This window comes from Micromys minutus (genome assembly GCF_963924665.1).
Source record: "Micromys minutus genome assembly, chromosome: 17".
In the NCBI taxonomy this organism is placed as follows: Eukaryota; Metazoa; Chordata; class Mammalia; order Rodentia; family Muridae; genus Micromys; species Micromys minutus.
The window spans coordinates 26387165-26406999 of NC_137952.1; the positions used below are offsets into that span (position 1 = coordinate 26387165).

Below are 19835 nucleotides of genomic sequence, written 5' to 3' on the forward strand. Positions count from 1 at the left end.
GCTACACAGAAAGTTCTATGCCTGTATGGGCTGTATGAGGCACTAGTATTAAAACACACCTAATTAATAATGATGATGATGATGATGATGACAAACAAAATCTTCAAAAAGAAAGAAAAGCTAGCATGTGATAGAGGACCTGCAGAAGCAGGTCTTGTAGGTTGATGTCAAGGTGATGCATGATTGGACAGCAGAGAGTTGGGCAGGGACAAAGTTTTGGTAAGGTGGAAGAGAACTCCGGAGATTTAAGATGAAGACAGCAGAGGAGGATGGTCCAGATCAAGGTGAACTAGATCAATTTTTATCTTGTCTAGGTGGGCAGTTTATATCTGAGGAACGAGATGTGTGGGTGCCAGGCATTGTAACTAACAGCCTTGAGGATGGTTTGGTAGGGAAATAGACCGAGTGTCCGACTCCACACTGGAATGGCTCCCTTGGAGTGAGAGCTTTCAGAGTGAGACTCGGGTAGCAACAGACTCTAATATTTACTGCTACAGGGTCTAGTGGCACCCTCCCAAAGCTTGGCAGCCACGTGAGTGGGCTTTCTGAGGGCAGGATGATTAAGTCTGGTTGTCATTTTAGCTTTGCCTTCCTATGGGATTCTGCTACAGTGTAGGTGTGTTCTTAGTGTGCAGTCCAGTGGTTCGTGTGTTGAAAATTAATCCACATTAAGAGGCATTAAAAGGGTGAATGTAGCTAGCACTCTAAGATGTGATTAACATAAGTTTATTCAATCTTGGGGATAATTTAATCCTGGTGGCTTACAGTAAGAGGGAGGGATGCCCAAAGACAACACCCCCCACCCCCAGATGTGTGTGCTCGGCTCCCTGACTCTCTCTTAGTTTTGTTGTTGTTGTTGTTGCTGCTGCTCCTCCTGTTGTTTGAGACAAGGTCTTAGGTCACTCAGGCTCGTTTGGAATTTACAGTATAGAGGAGTATAGCCTTGAATTCCTAATCCTGCTTCCATTCCTAAAGGCTAAGATTAGCTGAGATTAGAGACAGATCTGTAGCGACAAGCCTGCTACAACTAATGGTCTGTTTTTATTACAATTATTTATTCATGTGGTGTGTGTGTGTGCGTGTGTGTACATGTGTGTGTGTGTGACATTGTGTAGGTGTGGCAGTTAGAGGACAACTTGTGGGTGTCAATGAGTCAGTTCGCTTCTTCCACCATGTGTGGCATGGGATCTGAACTCAAGTCAGTGTTTCAGGCTTGGTAGCAATGCCTTATCCTCTGAGCCATCCTGTTGGCCCTTCTAAAAAACTAAAATATGTATTTTTGTCTTTGTTGTTTGACATTACATTATCTTGGGACTGTGCCAGCAAAAAAATAAAATAAAATATTAACTAACTAACTAATTAATTAATTAATTAAAAATCCATCCCAGATATGGCTTCTCAACCTTGGACCACTAGAACTACAGTCAAAATAAACCCATACTGCCTAAGTTGGTCTCACAGGCTCAAATGATCCTCTACCCACTGCCTCGGGTGTAGTCTGTGCAGCAGCCAAACATCCTTCCTTCCTTCCTTCCTTCCCTCCTTCCTGCCTGCCTTCCTTCCTTCCTTCCTTCCTGCCTGCCTTCCTTCCTTCATCCTTCCTTCCTGCCTTCTTTCCTTCCTGCCTTCCTTCCTCCCTCCCTTCCTTCCTGCCTTCCTTCCTTCATCCTTCCTTCCTTCCTGCCTTCTTTCCTTCCTTCCTTCCTCCCTGCCTTCCTTCCTTCCTTCCTCCCTCCCTTCCTTCCTCCCTGCCTTCCTTCCTTCCTTCCTCCCTCTCTTCCTTCCTCCCTTCCTTCCTTCCTTCCTCAGTTCTTCTTTCTGCCCCGTACCCTCCAGTTATTTGTTTGTTTGTTTTTTGAGTCAGTGTTCATGTTCATGTAATCTATACTGGTCTCTAATTCTGCATAGTCAAAGATGACCTTGAATTTGTAATCCTCCTGCCTCTGCCTCCTAAGTGTTGGGATTATAGGCATTCTTCACCTGCTTTATGAGGTGCTGGGGACCAAACCCAGGGCATTGTGCAGGCTACTCCAACATTTTACAAACTTAGCTACACCTCTGGTCCCACCCTTGATTCTTCATAACTTGTCCAGATGGTAGTATAGTGTTACCGGTGACAGTAAACAAACTAAAGCAGACACCATATTTTTCTTTCCATGGAGACAGGGTGGTGCTACCTCTGCCCACCATCCCATAATGATCCTCAAGCTGGAGGGTGTGGGGGGGGACTTCATCCCAAGCCTGCAACACCCATGAGCTCCAAGCATGCACACAGTGCCAGTCCTCATGTGATGCCACCAGAGTCCAGGTCATAGGTGAGACTCCAGCTGGTGCTCTGCTTAGCCAAGGAACTCTTGGTGAGGGTCTCAGCAGAAAAGTCATGAAAGGGTCAAAAGGTGGCTAGTCCCTGAGCCCCTCAAAGGCTCAGATTCCTAAAGAATTTGTAGAGCAAATCTGCTATACCTGGCGTGGCCTGCCCATCACAGACACTTAACTGAGAAGCAGACATCTTATTGAAGGCAGGCTTACCTTGGGTATTTATTACCCAGAGTAAGACTTATTGCCAGGTGTGGTGACGGACATCTGCAATACAGCACTTAGAAGATGGAGCAGGAGAATCAGGAGTTCATGACCATCCTCAGCTACGTAGTGAGTTTGAGCCCAGCTGGAACTTACATTCTATTTAGTCCCAAGTATAATTGAAGACAATTAATAGTCCACAAGGATAAACAAGAGGCAGGTAGTAAGTACAGGGTAAGCATTATTCCAGAAAATGTGAGTTAGCGGTAGTTGTCATAACAGCATGCACATCTAACTTCCTTACAAACAAATCAGATAGGAGACACCTGGTGACTCACAGACTTCTTTCACGTTTATCAGTGAGGGTTGTCGACGAGAAACACGCTTCCAGCACCAGGACTACAGGGCCCGGTACAAAGCAAATTTGTTATCAGTAGGCAGTTCTGCTGCAGGGAGGTATCAGGAGAACCCTGCACTTGATCGTGAGGTCCCCTCTTCACACACGCACACACTTCTACCAAGCTTAACCCACCTGTTTTCTCCTCCAGTCTTCCTCCCCCAGTGGTCTCTTCCTGGAAGCCCTGTATCACCTGGTCTTTTTGCCCCCTGACTTCTAGTTCATTTGGCCAATGGGAAGCCCTGGGTGGAGACCAGAAAGCTGGAGGAGAGAGAAACTGGAGGGGGTATCTTGGGGGAGGGGAAGCAATTGTTGAGGTCTCATCTTGACCTGCTCCTGTCAGGATCTGCCTTGGTTGCTGTTCCTCAATGAGTTCCTGGGTGACTGTCATAGTTCGTACCATCAGAACTAAGGCCAACTGCTTCCAGACACTGCTGTCCCTTAGTCTCTCATGTCTGTTCCCGGTCTCTCTGCTCTTTGTAAATCATCATGACTCATCTCACTTATAAAGTAGCACTTGTTTCGGGCTAGGACTTTGACGGACATAGAAGGTGTTTCCTTAGAAATGGTTATGTGGCCTGGGAGATGGCTCAGCCACTCTTGCACATGAGAAGTGAAGTTTGAATACCCAGAGTCTATATAAAGTTTGGGACTACAGCATGAGTGTGTAGTCACAAACACTCCCAAGGAGAGGTGGAGGCAGAGATAGGAATCCTTGGACCTCACTGGCCCTCTACCCTGTATACACAGCAAGCTGCAATAAAGAAACCTTGTCTTAAATAAGGTAGAAGGCAAAGACCAATCCCAGAGGGTATCCTCTGACTTCTACGCATGCAGAGTGGGATGGAGGGAGGGAGGGAGAGAGGGACTAGGAGAGGTAAATTTGTTTCTATGACAAAGAGCCCAGCAAACATGATGTAAGTAAAGAATATTTTTCCCCTACATAAAAAGAAGCCTTGGGATGGCCAAGCAGGATACTCTGCTTTTCCTGTCTGCTTCTCCTTAGCATATAACTTGTGCCTTCCAGTTTCTATCCCACAGTCACATGATACAAGACCTGTTCCAGACATCACCACTGTCTCTAAGACAGGCAGAAGCTAAGAGGAACAGGCAACTTCAGATGTTCGTTTGGGTTATAACTAGAACACGGGGACAAGAGAGACGAAGACACTGGGGACAGAACGGCAGGCTGAGGTGGACAACCAATGGTCTACTGGGTGAGGTACAATGGCCCATGTGCTTGTCCGGTTGGTGGAATGTTTTCTCTCTCTCTCTCCCTTCCTCCCTCCCTCCGTCCCTCCCTCCGTCCCTCCCTCCCTCCCTCCCTCCCTCTCTCTCTCTCTCTCTCTCTCTCTCTCTCTCTCTATTGTTTGTTTGGTTTTTCAAGACAGGGTTTCTCTGTGTAGCCCTGGAACTCACTCTATAGACCAAGCTGGCCTCAAACTCAGAGATTGCCTGCTTCTGTCTCCTGAGTGCTGAGATTGGAGACTGGAATCACCATTGCCCAGCGAGCCTTTTTTTTTTTTTTTTTTTAAACATTTTCTTGATTAGGCTTGATGAGGTAGGGTCTCTAGCCACAGTGTTCTTTTAAGGCCTCTGCTTCAGTTTCAGTCTCCAGGTTCCTTCCTCCGACTTCTCTCATTGACGGACTATAATCTGTAAGAGGGAAGAAACTCCCCTGTCTCACATTGCTTTTGGTCTGCGTTTTATCACAGCAACAGAAAAGCAAACTAGAACACATCCTAAACTCTCATCCTGCCATTACAGGAAAGGGCGGGGGTTGATGTTGGAGAAGTCATCCGGACAGTTAACCTCTGAGATGATGTCATTGTCAGGGCTGAGGATGCAACCTGTGCCCAACATGATAGCGGAGCATGATGATAAAGAAGAATGACTTCCACTAGGGACACGCTTGAGGAAACAACTAGCTGTCTCTAAAGCTGCCATGTGTCCAGTGCCTCACCATGCTGACAATTATCCAGACCACATACGCAGGGGCCGAATCAAGGCACAACCTGAAGGCTCCTTTGTGAAATCTTCCTTCCAGTCCTAGAAGCTCCCTCTCCATCCCCCATGTACCTTCAACCCCTGGCCATCTGCTCTCACTGCAATGAAATTGGCCTTTTCACAAGATGATGTCCTAGACCATTGGACTAGGGCCTACTCTGAGATCCTACCTCGATGAAAAAGGAGAAGGAGAAAAAGGAGGAAAGAAGAAAAAAGAAAACAAAAAGAAAGAAGGGTGCCAGTGAAAACATCATCGTCAAAAACAGGAATGGTGACATACACCTATAATCCCAGCCCTAAGAGGTAGAGGTTGGAGCATCAAGGAAAGTTCAAGTCCAACCTGGGGTACAGAGGAAGCTCCATCCCAGGAAAGTCTCCACCACAAACAACCAAAAAAGATGAAGAAGTGGAAGAAGATATTTTTGTCATCAAAGTCATTGACCCCATCACAGTTGATGGCATTGTCACCTTTCTTATGCTTATCTATTTCCCAATAATGCAAGGAACACTTAGGAAGGGTCACTGGTGCTGGAACTAAAGCATGGCCCCTCCACTTTCTCAGGCTCCTCAGTCCTGCTCCCCTCTGATACCCTGTAGCAAATTTTCTTTTCCTTTTCTTTCCTTTTTCTTTATATATATATAAAGAAAGTGTGTGTGTGTGTGTGTGTGTGTGTGTGTGTGTGTGTGTGTGTGTGTGTGTTTTGAGGCCTCAGATTCCCAAGAGCTAGGATTAGAGCTACGTGCCACCCCTGTTTAACATCTGTAACATGTCTAAAGCCAACATAGATTTAAAAAGCATCTTGCTAGCCTGGTGGCTCACTCCTATAATACTGCCCCTTTCCAGGTGGGAGGCCAAAGCTGTATATCAAGTTCAAGACCAGCCTGAGCTCAGACCTGCCTCAAAATAACAAGTGTTTCTTAAATTGGGTGAGGCCAAGAGTAGGCGTGAATCTTATGCTGTATTTCATGATACAATGGTTAATATGATGTGTCTGGCTGGAGAGATGGCTCAGAGGTTAAAAACATATGCTGCTCTTGCAGAGGACATATTTCAGTTTCTAGCACCCATGTCAGTCTAAAAGCCATCTGTAACTCCAGCTCCAGCAGACCCAGGGCTCTCTTCTGGACTCCTCCCTGCCACAAACAAATCAGAAGTGAAAACAATGACATGCCTTCGAAGTGGAACTTCCTGGTTTCTTTAACAACCCAGTTGTGTCATGTGATGTTTTTCTGGAAGTTGTCTTGTGAGAGGGCATGTGATGTTTAGAAAGAATATAAATGGAACCCACAAACAGTGAGGGAAGGTTTGTGCATTGCTATGCCATGCACCACTTTGCTGGACTTTGCAGGTCTTCACTCCATAGAGAGGAAGGCACCAAGAACTTCTCATGGTATTCCAGCTGATTCTGGCGGTTTCTGCTGACTCAAGCTGATTCGGTGGAGCCTTGCTGTTTCTGCTGCGTCAGGCTGACACTCCACTATTGATTCATGATTGGTGCTTGCTATTGGACTGGATGGACTACTGGCATCTTGACAACAAAGAATGGAATTGCCCCAAGGGTTTACTTCTAAACAGATCCATAAGACCCTTTTCCTATTAACCTTCTTTCCCCGCTACCTCTGGATGCTGAGTTTGAAGGGAAGTTGAAGTGTTTAAGAACCCTAAATAAAGTAGGTTTTGGGGAAAAAAATCTAAGCTTATATGTCTTCTCTAGAGTACATGTTCAAACTTGACTGGCATTGTGGCAAGATTGGTAAGAAGGGCCTGCATGCCAAGAACACTGTTCTTGTTGAAAGGGGATTAAGGAATTAGATTATTGTAAAGCAATATGAGTACCTATGGTAGGGAACCTGGACTCAGATGGCCTTGAATAACAATGCATTACTTTGCAAGAGGTTACATGGATTTTAATTATCATACAGAAACAGTACAGTCATAAATTAGTTAATTAGAAAGGGCATCAGTTAGATTGGTGTGGTAGTTTGAATAAGAATTACCTACATCTTAGCCATTCTGATGGCTGTAAGTTGAATCTCAAGATCATTTTGATTTGCATTTCCCTGATGACTAGGATATCAAACATTTCTTTAAGTGCTTATCAGACATTCCAGATTCCTCTGTTGAGAATTCTCCGTTTAGCTCTGTACCACTTTTTAAAAATTGGATAATTTGGATTGTTGGTGTCCAACTTCATATGGAAACACGAAAAACCCAGGATATTTCTTGAATTCTTTCTATATTTTGGGTATTAGTTTTCTGTCAGATATAGGGTTGTTAAAGATCTTTTTTCTAATCTGTAGGCTGTCACTTGTCCTGTTGACAGTGTTCTTTGTAGTACGGAAGCTTTTCAGATTCATGAGGTCCCATTTGTCAATTGTTGGTCGTAGAGCCTGAGCCATTGGTGTTCTGTTCAGGAAGTTGTCTCTTGTACCAATGAGTTCAAGACTATTCCCCACTTTCTCTTCTATTAGATTTAGGGTATCCAGTTTCATGTTGAGGTTTTTGATCCACTTGGATTTGAGTTTTGTGGAGTGTGATAAATATGGGTCGATTTGCATTCTTCAACATGCAGGCTGTAGCGTGTAGTTTAAAAAAAAATGCTACCACCTTTTGCCCCCAAGACTGCAGCCCAAGCTCTGGCCCCTTCTAATTCCCTTTTGTTCCACTCTGCTTAGCTCTGGGATCAGCCACCACCAGCCCTAACCTGGCTTCTATTTCTCTCTGCCTTTGCTCCGGGAAGGTTCATGTTATCAGCCCATTCCAGAGACCCTTAAATCTGTGGATAAAAGACACATAGACAGTTCTATTACTTTAGAACTTGTCTGCTAGGCACAATTGCTGGGTACAGATAACTCCTGCCTGGAAGGCATGCCCTTACAAATTTATTATCTCTGTCTCTCCCTCTGCCCTAAACTTAGTGGCTTGTATCACTTAGCCCCTACCAACGTTCTTGAACATCTGCCTGTAGTAGAGTCCCCAGGTCCTAGCCTTACACGATTGCTGCCTGCTTGTTCCAAAGCATGGCAGAAAAGCCCCCCTCTTCCCCTTACAGCAGACATCCAGTTAGACCAGTGACATTTGTTGAAGATGCTTTCTTCTTTTTCTTTTTCTTCTTTTTCTTTTTCTTCTTTTTCTTCTTCTTCCTCTTTTCTTCTTCTTCTTCTTCTTCTTCTTCTTCTTCTTCTTCTTCTTCTTCTTCTTCTTCTTCTTCTTCTTCTTCTTCTTCTTCTTCTTCTTCTTCTTCTTCCTCTTCTTCTCATTGTATGGTTTTGCTTTCTTTGTCAAAATCAAGAGTCCATGGGTGTATGGGCTTATTCTAGGTCTTCAATTCAATTCCTTTGATCAACCTGTCTGTTCCTATACCAATAACATGCAGGGTTTTTTAATTACAATTGCTCTGTAGTATATAGCTTGAGGTTAAGAACAGTAATGTTTCTAGAAGTTCTTTCATTGTTCAAGATTGTTTTAGCTATCCTGGATTTTTTTGTTTTTCCATATGAAGTTGAGAATTGCTCTTTTAAGATCTGTAAGATTGTGTTGGAATGTTTGTAGGAATTGCTTTAGATCTGTACATTGCTATCAAAAAATAACACATGCTAGTGAGGATAACACACGGAGCAAGAGGGACATTCCTCCATTGCTGGTAGGAGTGCACTCTTATACCACTTTGGAAATCAGTTTGGTGGTTTTTCAGAAAACTGGGAATAGTTCTATCTCAAGACCCTGGGCATATGCCCAAAAGATTCCCTAATGGACTCTGTTCATAGCAGCTTTATTTTTAATAGCCAGAAGCTGGAAACAACCCTCAACTGAAGCATGGATAACGAAAATGTGGTGCATCTACACAATGGAATACTCTTCAGCCAGTAAAAACAAAGACATCCTGAATTCTGCAGGCAAATGGATGAAACTTGAGACTATCATTCTAAGTGAAGTAACCCAGAGCCAGAAAGACACATATAGTATGTACTCATTTAAAAGTGGACATTATGCTATAATCCACAGACACAAAGAAACTGGGTAAAAAGGAGATCCCAAGGAGTATGCGGGAATCTCACTCAGAAGGGGAAACTAAATAGTCATCAGAAGTGTATGGAGAGAAGGAACTGGGAAGGGGAAGGGGTGAGGCAGTTAACAGGGATGGTGATCAGGTGTGTGGTGGGGAGAGGGCTGGGAGTGAGAATAGAAATCGGCATGGGGGGTGCTGGAGAGATTGCTCAGTGGTTAAGAGCACTGACTGCTCTTCCAGAGGTTCTGAGTTCAATTTCCAGCAACCACATGGTTGAGTCACAACCATCTGTAATAGGATTTGATGCCCTCTTCTGGTGTCTCTGAGGACAGCTACAGTGTACTCATATAAATAAAATAAAATCTTAAAAGAAAGAAAGTAAGAAAGAAAGAAAGAAATTGGCATCAGGGGCATCTCTGGTGACTAACTGGAGGCCAGAGACTGAGGAGGATATAGGGAGTCTAAGGGGTGACCCTAGCTGACATTCCTACCAGAGAGGGATACAGAGACTGAAGTGGCTGCCTTCCATAGCCAGACAGGATTGACACTATTAATGATATCCTGCTATACTTGCAGACAGGAACCTAGCATAACTGTCTCCTGAGAGATTTCAGCTAGCAGCAGATGAAGGCAGATATAGAGACCCACAGCCAAACATCAGGCAGACTCTGGGGAGTTTTTTGGAAGAGTAGGAAATAGATATGAGCAAGTCAGAGAGGTCAAGGACATTACAAGAAGACCTACAGAGCCAACTAACCTAGAACCATGGGGGCTCAGAGAGCCTGGCCACCAACTTGGGAGCATTTAGGAACTAGATATAGACCCTTTACACATTTGTAGCAAATGTGCAGCTTGGTTTTCATGTGGGTCTCCTACCAAGTATAACAGGGGTTGTCTTGGTCTCTGTTCCTGGCTACTGGATCTCCTTCCCCCTACCTGAACTGCCTGGGTGGGCCTCAGTAGGTGTACTGGCTAGTTTTGTGTCAACTTGACCTGAGCTGGAGTTATCACAGAGAAAGGAGCCTCAATTGAGGAAATGACTCCATGAGATCCAGCTGTGAGGCTTTTTTTTTTTTTACTAGTGATGGGGGGGGGGTTCAGCCCACTGTGGGTGTGGCCATCCCTGGGCTGGTAGACATGAGTTCTATAAGAAAACAAGCTGAGCAAGTCAAGGGAAGCAAGCCAGTAAGTAACATCCCTCCATGGCCTCTGCATCAGCTCCTGCTTCCTGACCTGCTTGAATTCCAGTCTTGACTTCCTTTGGTGATGAACAGTGATATGGAAGTGTAAGTTGAATAAACCCTTTCCTCCCCAACTTGCTTCTTGGTCATGATGTCTTGTACAGGAATAGAAACCCTGACTAAGACAGTAGGAAATGATGTACCTAGTCCTGTTGTGACTAGATGACCCAAGGTGGATTGGTACCCAAGGGTGGCTTCTCTTCTCTGAGGAGAAGGGGAGGAGATAATGTGGGGAAGGATTTGTAAGGGTGGGACTGAATAGAGGAGAGTGGGGGGCTGTCATCAGGATGTAAAGTGAACTAAAAAAAACACAAAGAAAAATATAATGGTAATATTATTTTTTTAAAAGTCAGTACACATGAAAAAAAAAAAAAAAAGGAGAATTGCCCCTATAGGCTCATATATCAGAGAGTGGCACTACTTGAGAAGGATTAGGAGGTGTAGCCTTGTTGGAGGAACTGTGTCACATGGGTTTTGAGGTTTCAAAAGCCCAATTCAGGTTCAGTATGTTTCTCTCTTCCTGCTACATGTGGACCTGGATGTAGAACTCTCAGCCACTTCTCCAGAACCATGTGCCTATGTGCCACGGTGCTCCCTGCCATGATAAAATTTGACTAAACCTCTGAAACTGTAAGCAAGCCCTTACAAGAGTTTGGTGTTCATGGTGTCTCTTCACAGCAATAGAATATGACTGTGACACTCAGTTATAGCAGGGTTCAGAGAGGATTTCTCCTATAGATTTTATATTTTATATTATCGCACTGTGGTCTGTTACATAGATACATTTCAAAAGTTTTATTTAATAGTCACAGAGATGCTAGCTCCGAGAGAAGAGGTCAGAGGTAAATAGCTATTGAGGAGACTAAAGACACCCCAGCATAATTTGGCTCTTGAACAACAGCCTTCTACCTCTGCATGGTCATTAAATTCTAATCAGCCAGACTGCAGCATCTTTAGCTCAGATGTGGCATCTTCAGGGTGAACTTTAGTTCACAGGCCTGTATGAGGAAGTTGGGTCATTTAAGGAATTCATGCCTTCCATGCAAGACTGAGTTAATTCTTCAGGTAGTGAACAAGCTCTTGGTTTCAGGAGACAGGTTGCTGTGAGCCTGAGCTGGCTAGAAAGTGAGGCTGCCCCTTTCATTTTCTCTCTTGCATGCCTGCCTTCTCTTTTACCTTTCTGCTTTCACCATGAACTGTATGAGGCCTTCACCCCTATGCTGCTTCTAGTACAGTGATCTCAAATAGACCTCTTTCATTTACAGTTTTCCTGGTCTCTAATATTCCATCCTCCAAGTGCTAAGTGGCTGATTTGCTGATGCTCAAAGGTGACCCAAGCCTTAGACCGTGGCACATGTTCAAATCATGGCTGGAGTTCCCATCTTGCTGTGAAACAAGTCTGCTCTTAAACATATTGTACATTATTTACAATTTTCATCTCACCAGGGGTCTCCCAACCTCAGCAGTATCCAACTGGTTGGGAGGAGAAGCTGGATACATGGCTCTCCTTACTCCTCCTGAACTAATGAAGATGGTGGCAGCTGGACAAGGATCACACCTCACAACTGTGACCCTAACAGATGATGGTTTGTGAATGAAACCATTGGAAACTGAGTGGGAATAAGAACAAAGGCTGAGACAAAGCCTGTCTAGGTACAACCCATAGTTCTCAGCCTTCCTGCAGAATGAGTCTAATCTCTTTGATTGATGATATTGTGGGAGGGTGATCACAGGTAATGGTGTTTGTTTGGCATATCTGGGATTTAAGTAGACCAGGGAACTTCAGAATCAAACCTTCCCTGGTGCTTGGAAGGAGGAGAAACAAGGGAAGGCTTGTGAGACCGTCACTCCAAGACCTTCCAGCTTTCTTTCATTCAGAGTATTCAGTGTGTCAAGTGTCATGCTTTGAGTTACTCTTTCCCACAAGAACCATCTTGTTATTGTATTTCTATTTATTAATTAATTGTGGTAGTTTGAATGGCTCCCGTAGGCTACTATAATTTGAATGCTTGAGCCCCAATTAGTGGTGCTCTTTGGGAAGGATTAGGAGGCAAGGCCTTACTGGGGCAAGTGTGGCCTAATTAAAGGAGGCATGTTACTGGGGGTGGACTTTGAGGTTTTAAAAGCTAATGCTAGGTCCTGTGACTCTCTCTCTGCCTTCTACCTGCAGGTCAGGATGTAAGTTCTCAGCTACATGTCTGCCTGCCTTGTTACCATGCTTCACCCTCTGAACCCATAAGCCAGCCCTCAATTAAATGCTTTCTTTTATGAGTTGTCCTGGTCATGGTGTCTCTTCACAGCAATTACACAGTAACTAAGATGTTAATTAATTAGTTTGAGACAAGGCCTAACTACATAGCTAAGTACAGCCTCAAACTCACAAACCTTTTGTCTCTACACTGTGAGAAGTGACCTGTTCTTTATAAGGTGCCTATCAATGTCTCTGGCTCTAATCACTAAAAGTCAGTTGCACCCCAATCTCAATATACTGTGCAGACAACATGTCTCCCAAATATAAATGTCTCTAAAAGAGAATAAAAGCAAAATTGTACCAAAGAACATTGCTCAGCAAAGTGTGGTTGGTCTTCAGACTAAAAGCCTACATCAAACCCCACAGCCAATCAGAAATCCTAGATCTCTTATCACACCTGAGACCTACAGAACCAAGATTTTGAGTTTTAAAACTGTTCCCAGGTGTTTATCTACACAATAAGGTTTGGGAAGCAATAGCACAATAACTAAGCAAGTTGTAATGTTTAATCAAATTACTCTCCCTTGAAAAAAAGTGGACCCCCATGTAGTGTTTCTTAGTGTGTGAATGTAGCTGGGGGATGCTGACATTTTGTAATGGTTAGGGTTTTTTTATGATTTTATTCTTATTTTTATGTCATTGGTATTTTGCTTACATTTATGTATGTGTGATAATGTCACATACCCTAGAACTGGAATTACAGACAGTTGTGAGCCACCATATGGTGCTGGGACTTGGACCTGGGTCCTCTGTCCTCTGGAAGAGTACCCAGTGCTTTTAGCCACTGAGCCTTCCTTCCAGCCCTGATGCTGACATACTGTATGGGACATTCTGGTATTGTATGGAATTACCTCCCACTTTGCAATACATCCTGTCCAAAGCCCAGTGTGCTTTTTGTATTTCATAACAAGTAAAAATATCTAACAAGTACCCTCTTACACTCTTTGGGACATGCACCTAGGTTGGGGTGCTTTGGTGTATGACACTGGAGAGAAGTGTTCTTTTCAACCAGAAGAGTCCTTCCACTCATAAGACCATGGGTACAGGGCTGGAGAGATGGTTCAGTGGTTGAGAGCACTGACTGCTCTTCTATAGGTTCTGGGTTCATGTCCCAGCGACCTCATGGTGGCTCACAACCATCTGTAATGAGATCTGATGCCCTCTTTCTGGTGTGTGTCTGAAGACAGATACAGCGTATACATACAAAATAAATAAATAAATCTTGAGAGAGAGAGAGAGAGAGAGAGAGAGAGAGAGAGAGAGAGAGAGAGAGAGAGAGACCATGGGTACATGCAATCTGCCTGACTCTAGCTCTACCTGTCTACAGATGGACTCAGGCACTGCGGAAGGATGCGGTAGTTAAAACATCATGGTGCTTTTTATTGCATCTTTCCCCTTCCCCCGGGGGTTGGGGCAGGAGATACAGCAGGATGGCAGGCTTGAGCCTGGCCTTTCTTACAGTGTCGGGGCTGTGGGCAGCAAAGCAGTGGAACAAGAGAGAGCCAGGAGCCCTTCAACCAGTAAGACCAGTTGGGCCAGTTCTCCTTGGCTCTAGCACTCTCAGTAAAGCAAACAAATGAGAACTTGACATCAGAGAGTCTGGGGTGAGGAAGGGAATACTTGGGGAGGGGTTGTGGGGGATGTGGGGGGATACTGACAGTCCTGTGCTCTGAGGGAAGGGATTATCAGGCCCTTTTGTCAGGAGGGAGGATTATGTGGCTCCATAGTACAGTCACCAGAGAGCTCAGAGGAAGCACCCAGACAGAAGGCAGACATACCACATACCCCACACCTGAGCTAAAGAGGCTGGGTTTACCCTCCAACCTGAAAAAGGGACTAGGTCTGCCAGGTTGGGTTTGGCCTCTGACCTTGCGCTCATCGGGCTGTGGACCAGGGTAGCTCCCGCCAGGACCCTACATCTCTCCTCTGTGCCTACCATTATGACTGGCAACAACCCTCACAAGTCCAGTGGGCTCTCGTTTTCTCTCCTTTAGGATTCACTTTTGTTTGTCAGACCCCTCTTAGTCACTCACCCTGCATGCCTCTGACCACAGCCATGTTACCAGTTGGTTGTCTTGATCACAGGACTTACACTCTCTTCCTATTTATGTCTCTGGTGACTGGGATAGCAGCTGACACACAATTCTCAAGAAATGTTTTTGTTTTTCGTTTTTTATTAGATACTGTCTGTATTTACATTTGAAATGTTATCCCCTTCTCCCACCCCGGTCCCCCACACACACTTGTCTTCACAAAACTACACTAGCTCCCAATCACTCTCTACACCTCTGTGCCTTGGCATTCCCCTACAATGGGAAAATGTGCCCTCACTGGACCAAAGGCCTCTTCTCATATTGATGCCAGATGCTATTCTTCGCTGCATATGCAACTGGAGCCATGGGCCTCTCAATGGTGCTCAATGGTTGGTGTTCTAGTCCATGGGAACTGTGGAGGATTTGGTTGGTCGACAATGTTGTTCTTCCCATGAGGCTGAAACCCCCTTCAGCTCCTTCGTCCCTGCCCCCAGCGCCCTCACCTGGATCCCCGTGCTCAGTCTGATGGTTAGCTGTAAGCATGCTCAGCTGCATGACTCTGGCAGAGCCCCTGAGGAGGCACCCCTATCTGGTTCCTGCAAGAAATGTTTGTTGAATTAACATATGATATTTTCATGATCTAATAAGGCCACATGCTGGTGTTTATTGAGCTCCTGTCTCAGGGCAGATGTTGAGCATTTGATGTAGAGCGAAGAACCTTTGTTCCATGGCTTCTGCACTCCAGGCAGGAGACAACACAGATCCTGAACATTTCAATGTTAAAAGGTCTTCCGATCCATTTCCTTGTTTACAATTGCAGAGGAAACTCTGGCCCATGGGTTTGTCATCCCAGAGGAGTTTTCCTCATGGTAGTAGTCATAAGTAATTATGTTCAGCATAATTCTACATGCATCTTACCGTTAGCAGGAGCACAGTGCCAGCTGAAAACATGGACAACGGTTACCAAACGTTCCCACCTCTCTCTTGGAATGCCCATTGACTTCTACAATTCCTTTCCAGGGATGGGAAGGTGGGTACAATTTCCCAAGTAAATTAAGAAAACAAAGCCCCTTTCAGCTGATTTGCTGAGATTGTGGTAGTGGCTCAGGTATGTGAACACTAGTCTGTTGGCCATGCGCTTGTAGAAGTTACAGAACCTTTAATGGAGCCTTGCTGGAGGAAGTGTGCCACTAGGGGAAAGCTTTGGGAGACTATAGCTTCACTCCACTTCCGGTTTTCTCTTTCTCGCTCTCTGTTTCTCTCATCCTCTCCCCATCCTGTGTGTGGATGGAGATATGATCTCTCAACTTTCTGCTCAAGATACCTGATACCAAGCCACCCCTACCATTATTCCATGCTCTCTGGAACTACAACTGGCTTAACACCTTCTAAATCTATATTTTATCTTTGCTGACCTGTTACCTTCCAGGCAGTCCCACCCATAGGGCTGCTTTCCCTTTCCACCTACATTGATGGATGGTTTTGAAAGACCAGGATAAAGCCTGACCCCCTAACAGGTAAAGTAGAAGACCCCTAGCAGGTAGAGTAGAGCCAAAAATGTAGGCTAGTCAGTTCTGCAATATTATCCTTCTATTCTAGGAACTAGCCAACCATAAAAGAATTTATGGCCCTAAGGTCAGGGTGACTCTGTTTCAGAAACTGACTGACCATAAAAACATAAAAATTAAATAACACATTATAAACAATCTTGAGAAACCGGATGTTCCCCTCGCAATTCTTCACAGGTAATTTTCACCTTGTAAACAATCTTGAGAAACTAGGTATTTCCCTTACGATTCTTCACTAGTATTTTTGGTATTCTCCAATGACATACTCCCTGCTATCCCGGGATGTGGTTTGTCTTCCTTAAAAACCCCTACTTTCAGCCACTTGGGGTCGAACTTCTCTACCCCTGCGTGGGATACGGGTTTCAACCCCAGCGCTGGACTTCAATAAACCTTGTGTGATTGCAGCAAGGACCATCTCTTGTGAGTTTTTGGGGGATCGTGTTATCCCGAGACTTGAGTGAGGGTCTATCCTCTGCGGGGGGGGGGGGTCTTTTATTTGGGGACTCGTCTGGGATTTACGACCATCCTCGTCTCCAAAGACACACTTGGAGGTGAGATATTGTCTGTGTCTTTGTAATTGTCTGTGTCTTTGTAATTCTGTGCTGGCTAAATTCTTGTTCTGTACTTTTGGTTCTGCAATTGTTCTGGTTCTGGTTTTGCAGTCGCTTGTGTCTCGGGTAGAGACAGAGGATCAAGTCTCAGGTGGGGAGTGTGAGTATTGGTAGACGCGCTGGGGGCTCACTGACTGTGTTTCCTTGGGAGACTTCCCAAGAGGTCTTAAGGAACCCCAGGGACACCTGAGTGATTCCTGTCTGGGTGCTGGTGAGGGTACAGTAGTTCTCCTGGATTGGAGAAGCTGTATGCCCTTCAGGCCATCTGTATTTCTGGAGTGGTTTTGTCTGTCTAGGTGGAGACAGGCATCTATTAGTCTTTGCCGGTGTGTCTTAGGTTTCTGTATTGTGTTACTTGTGACTGACGGTGACTGTGACAACTCCTGAGTTTGACTTTTTAAATCATTGGCCTGAAGTTAGCGATAGAGCACACAATTTGTCAGTTAAGATTAAAAAAGGACTATGGCAGAGTTTTTGCTCCTCAGAGTGGCTGACATTTGGCTTCCAGAGAACACCTTTGACTTACATTACTGTCTGGAAAGATATAGTTCAGAATCCCCACCTTGGGTCCAGCCCTGGGTGCACAAATGGAAGCCAGGCTCCCGAGCCCTGGCTCTCTGAGTCGGAGCACAAACCAAAACCTGAAGCTCAGAAGTCTGAGTTTGCCCAAGAACCAGCCTTTGGCTCCTCCTAAAATCTATCCCAAGATTGAAGAGCCTCTGGAATGGCCAAGCCCTCCACCATGCTGGGGGCGGACCAGCCGCTGGGACCAGAAGACAAAGAGCTCAGAGTCCAGGGGGACCTGACTCAACTGTGGCACTGCCACTATGTGCCATTGGGCCCCCCAGTAGACCCACCCCACCTTCAGCCTCTTCAGCCTCTTCAGCCCCTTCAGTTTTGGCCATTTTTCTCTGCAGATCTTTATAACTGGAAAACTACTCACCCTTCCTTTTCAGAAAACCCTGCCAGCCTGACGGTGGAGTCTTTGATGTTTTCCCACCAACTCACCTGGGATGATTGTCAGTAGCCTTTGCAGGTCCTCTTTACTACTGAAAGAAAAGAGAGGACCCTATAGGAGGCCCGAAAAACTGGCCCCGGAGCAAATGGGGCACCAACCAACCTTCCGAATGAAATAGATGCCCAATTCCCCCTTAACTGACCTGATTGGGACTTCAATATGGCAGCAGGTAAGGAGCAGATGACAGTCTATCCCTGGGTTCTCATGGCAGGTCTCAGAGGGGCCCCTAGGCACCCCACTAATTTGGCTAAGGTAAGAGAGGTTCTTCAGGGACCTGTTGAACCGCCATCTGTGTTTCTTTTTTTTTTTTAAATATCTAAATTTTTTATTGTCCCCAAATTGTACTTGTGATCAGGGTCTTGTTTCTGAAGCTAGGAAACTGAGGTCTCACTTGTCAGCCTGCTGCACCGTTCCCTTCTCAGACACATAGATGCCGTCCAAAAACTTTCTGATATCCTTGTTTTTAACCGTTGTGGCTTGCTGAATCAGAGCCGCTGAATTTGAAACAAGTTCAATATCATTTCCTTCAAGGATTAATTCATCCTTCTGGGCTTGAGAGACCGAACAAGCAACACCTGTCCTCATCTGAACCCTGCAGATGTATTTTTCACCCTAGAAATTTCGGATTTCAACCAAAGACTGTAGAGAGCTGTTTGTGCCGCACCCAAACACGGTGCCGGCTTCCCGCCAAGGACTCAGCAAACAGAGCTGTTGCCCAGCCAAGAGACTTAGAGCGCATGCGCCACATACGTCATAGCCCGCTCTCCGGGCATACTAATGAGCTACTGGAAGGCACACCAATCAGGTAACGACACGAGTCTCCTGGGCATATATAAGCAATGCATTTCTCTCCCACGTGGAGATCCCCTGCTTAGAGTATTGTACAATAAAGGTTGTTCGCAGAAGAATCCTGTTGTTTCACACCTTTTCCTGCCGGTGGGACTTGGGGCGTGCGACAAAAGACCCATTCTCCTGAATAACGACGTTGATAGGGAAGTGAGCACACACAGACCTTGTCTTGTAACGGAAGCCCAGTGTAACACCCTTGATCAAGTTCTGAACATGACTGCAGATGGTTCTGACAGTGGCCAGCTCCTTTCTGTTACCCTACCATTTGTCAACACGGATCCTCTTCTTTTTCTTCCCAAGAAGACTCAGCTCTACATTGAAGTGATTGAAGTCCCTCCACAGAGTTCCCCTGGGGCCCTTCACAATGACTGTGAGCCCCTTCAGAGTGATTTCAACATTATCTGGAATGTCGACCGTCTGATTGCTGAGAATGGTCTTCATTCTCGCAGTAGATGGGGGCAAAAAGAGCGCCATCTGTGTTTCTTAAACGTTTAAGGGAGGCTTACAGGCATTATACTCCCTTTGACCCAACCTCTGAGGGTCAGCAGGCAGCGGTGGCTATGGCCTTTATAGGGCAGTCAGCATCAGATATTAAGAAAAATTTACAACGGCAAGAGGGGTTGCAAAACTATACCTTGCAGGATTTGGTGAAGGAAGTGGAGAAAGTGTTTCATAAGCAGGAGACTGAGGAAGAGAAGCGAGAAAGAGAGAAGCAGAAGGCAGAGGAAAGAGAGGACTAGAGGTAGTAAACAAGAAAGGAATTTGTAGGACTTTGGCCACAGTAGTGAAAGGCCAGGGAGTTAGGAATCAAGTCTGACACTAGGCGGGAGCCTCTCAACAAAGATCAATGTGCTCACTGTAAAGAAAAAGGCCACTGGGACAAGAATTGCTCCAACAAGAAGAAAAGCGGACCCCAGCAACAGGACCCCTGGACCTGTGGCCCCAAAGTTATTTTTTGTTTTTTTGTTTTTTGTTTTTGTTTTGTTTTGTTTTTTGAGAGAATAAAGCTATTTATTGACTAACAGCTCAAAAGTTTTAATCCAAGTTAAGACAGTGTTGGGATAATCGATCTTTGACCACACTAGCCCCCCGGCCCTCCTCGAACACACGCTGGAATGAACCCCTGCCCTGTGTTCCTCAATGGTCCCACACCTCAAGGTTGTACTTCCAGCTTGTAGTGCCAGTGCAAAGACGGAAGGGGGTCAAAAGCTGGACTGTAATAGAGTGACTCTCAGGGGCCATGTCCCCTCTTCCTGGGCCAGAGCTGGAGGGGCCTTCCCAGGGTTCCACCTGGGCTCCCACGGGACCAGGCCTCTCCCCCTACCTTGGC

The 19835-nt window shown here is 45.4% G+C and overlaps 1 pseudogene across 1 annotated transcript; it reads right to left on the reverse strand.

Annotated features, from left to right (window-relative positions):
- Positions 1 to 4678: 4678 nt before the first annotated feature.
- Positions 4679 to 18946, reverse strand: LOC308431425 (large ribosomal subunit protein uL6-like; annotated as a pseudogene). Its single transcript has 4 exons — positions 18581 to 18946; positions 18048 to 18268; positions 17647 to 17687; positions 4679 to 4767 (listed from the first exon to the last, which is right to left on the reverse strand). The product of its transcript is annotated as a large ribosomal subunit protein uL6-like (transcript).
- Positions 18947 to 19835: the final 889 nt, after the last annotated feature.